Raw genomic sequence first — 3,552 nt, forward strand, 5'->3', positions numbered from 1 at the left:
TAGAAGCAAGCTTTTGAATCTATCTAGTACCCAGAGCCTGATGGGCACACCGGCACTACACCATCTACGCATTCTATAGTTGCGTGGTGTTGTTGGACACTTCCTTGGTAAGGTAACACGGTGTGATGCATCAGGACAAGGGACTTCTAAAGCTCTAGGGGTAGAGGGCTCCAAGCCCGCTCCTTGGCCCCTGTGAGCGAGAAAGGCTCCTTGCGCACCAAGGAAGCCTCAAGAATGCTCACCTAGGTGATGTCGCGCAGCAGCAGACAACACCTGTCAATCAAGCACCAAACTACACAAAGATAGCAAAGAGTGGTTGTGACGTTATTGACCCCTCCTACATGACAAAGAGTACCTGGTGGTGCCAAGACAAAGTAACTGGAAGCACCAGGCCGAGAAGCACTAGACTAGAAACCACTCACTTTTGTTCCGCGCCCTCCTAGAATATAAGGGGAGGCACATGCTCCTATAGAAGGGAGGGAAAAAACCAAAGAGGGGGATCGATCAATCAGATCAGAAACATTAGGATCAGATCGATCGGCTTGAGGTAGAAATCGAAGAACCCTAGGACAGCACCGCGTAATCCCCTACCAAACTCTCTCTTAATTCCTCTGTTGTAATACCCATGACTGGGCATTCCTGACATGAGTAACATCGTACTGCTTGATGTAGGGATCAGAGGCTCGAACTAGGATAAACCAATTGTGTATCTTGCATGTTTTGAGTGTCCGAGCCAGCGGAGACCCACACATCAACCTCTAATGAACAAACTCAATGCTCGTTGTGGTTCCGAACATGCGACACCTACAAATCTCACCTGTGACAAACTCAAATCCATGTGCATGGGCTCCTAGCATGTGCACCATGCGAGGGCATAGTAGCTTCGGTAAGAGTACGAGGCCATCACATTCTACAATGGCATGGTGGTGGAGGACTCTACACTACGTTTGTAGTCACTCATGAACCAATTTAAGGCTTGGTGAAAACATCAACGAGCAAGGAGTTATCGCCAAGTACCTATGGGTGTTCCACCCAAATTCACATAGAATGCACTCTTGATTAAGAATCTGCTCAACCTGTCAACCCTCACGATTGAGGATGTGATAGGGCAACTCAAGGCAGTGGACTACCGAGTCAAGGTAGAGGCATAGATGATGACAGATGGAAAGGTGCTCCTCATGGAGTAGGCAGCACACATGGATGTGGTAGCCTAGTGAACGCCTCCAACTCATCTGATCAAGGTGGCATGGGGCGTGTCGAAAGATTGAGCTCCAGCAATACCTAGCAACTAATCGCATAAGATGAATCAGATGGTAGCACACGAGACACAAGGTTTATACTAGTTTGGGCACGTGAGGTGCCTTACGTCCAGTTTAATGGTGGATCTCTATATTCATATGCTCGGTTACAGTGGTTGTTGCTCCTAGCTATGTGATAGATGGGATGAAAGAGAATGAGTTAGGATCTTGATCGTGAGGCCCCTACTCCCCCTTATATAGCCTGAGGGAGTAGGGTTACAATGAGGGCGATTGACTAGACGATTGGATTCCTAATTTGTTACATGGAATGCATAACAGATCGGTTCTACCCTACCATCTAGATATGATGGCGCTGAATATCCTCGATATGCCTTAGATTCCAAGCTGGTTGATTTGCCTGGCCTTCATGGGATTCTTCCTCTGATATCGTCAATCCACTAGGCTAACATGGGTCAAATATATAGGTGGTGAGGGTATCCCAGGCCCATATACCCAATAGTAGCCCCTATAGGATTTAGTGATAAACTAGCCAAGATGTGCAATCCTTTGGGCGCCAGGATCCTTGTAACCCTCAGGTGCCATAGGTCCCAAATATCATTCCACGAGTGCCAAGGTTTTGATCATAAGCTTCATCAGCTATCCCTGAGTATCAAGGTCAATATGCATTGATAAGGCTGGTACTCTTGAGTGTCAAGATGGCTTAAGGTGCTCTGCTAACTCACAAAGGCAACCTCTCGAATACCGAGAACCATTTTGAGAGAAACTTTCCTCTATGCAACTCCCTGGGTATAAACGCATAATGGCCTTGCGTGTCATTGAATCATGTTTAAGATAAGGATTGTGGTGCTTGGGAACCTAAACCCCTTCCTCCTTTGCCCATTAGCATTAGACAGAGTGGAAGTGTGTGACCACAACCTTCGCCTGCCAAGGTGCCCGTTGTGTCCTGGTGGCTACTCCACCACTAGGAGAAGGCCTTCAAGACCGAGCTCCACGGCGGCCTACTCATGGCCATTTGTATTGAGTGTTAGAGGAAGTTCCACGAAGGTGGGGAGGAATGAAACCATTGGTGGCCTAGATCTCCAACCACTCGCGACGTCTAGACTTGTACATGGTTGGCGCTCCTAGGACCATTGCATCATAGCATCTATGGTGGCATTTGCCTAATAGAGGCTCCTTACAACATGCTATTGTAGGGAAGCCTTTTAGCCCATAGATCTCAACCTGTGCTCCCTCGTGTATCGATTCGGTGGCTTAAGCCATTAATCTACACCGAGCACTCCTCCTTGGTGTTAAACAAGATGGCGCGGGTAAGGCCCCTCATGGTGCTCCTCATCCTCTCGGATGTTAAAGGAAGTTCTACAAGGGTGTTCTTCTCTAGGCTTCTTCCAAACGGCGACCCCGCTCTCGACGAAGATCTGAAGATGCGGCGCGTGGTTAGATATATGCCTTCCACCAGATTTTTTGCTTCAAGGCAGCGTCGTCCCCGAGTGTGGGGAAAATCCTACACACATAAGGTTTTTGTTATCATAAATGTAGTAGTTGTCAATAGATCCTTGTTATTGTACACCTAGTGTAAGGAAAATGTAATAGAGTTAATTGAAAAAAGAGTATCTTTTACGGAATTGAACACATACTGCTACCTTTATCTTGATTTGTTTCGAGTATTTGATGTTTTGTCCAGCCAAACCATTTTGCATTTTTTGGGCCCCTGACCCGACCCGATCGGGCTTACTTAGGTGACGGGTAGTCTGACCTCAGGTAATGCTATTGGTCGTACTGGAATTATACAGACCGAGCGATCATTGGCTTATAAGCTAGTGACCCTAGGTTTAGGAATCACTAAGGCGAATAACGAACACATGAGCTACTAGTGGCTTCAGCGCATGTTACTCTTCAAGCTAATAACGGTTAGAACAAGAGAGCATCAGTTTCCTAGTGATAGGATGCGACAGGACTAAGCCTGACCATCATGGGCACATCATAAACTCTTTTTCCAGAATTCAAGAGCTCGTACTTTGGTCCAATCTTGCCAAATAGTGTTCCAGTTTCCCACATAGGGGCACACATCCTCTGAAAATATGGTACTTCAAGTTTGTTTGGATACTCGGGAGATTTACATGGCACTCGAGTGCCAAAGGTTTTAGGACCATGCTGGTGGCCCTCCTAAATTTCCCTCTCACTCTACAATGGCTGGGTCAGCTTAATGGTTCGATTATCAGATCCACCAAAAGCTCCTAACTGATTTGGTGGGCTATGTCAAATTAGAGGGTCCTAAGTATAGGTCCACCCGGTT

The sequence above is a fragment of the Miscanthus floridulus genome, chromosome 10, assembly GCF_019320115.1.
Source record: "Miscanthus floridulus cultivar M001 chromosome 10, ASM1932011v1, whole genome shotgun sequence".
Lineage (NCBI taxonomy): Eukaryota > Viridiplantae > Streptophyta > Magnoliopsida > Poales > Poaceae > Miscanthus > Miscanthus floridulus.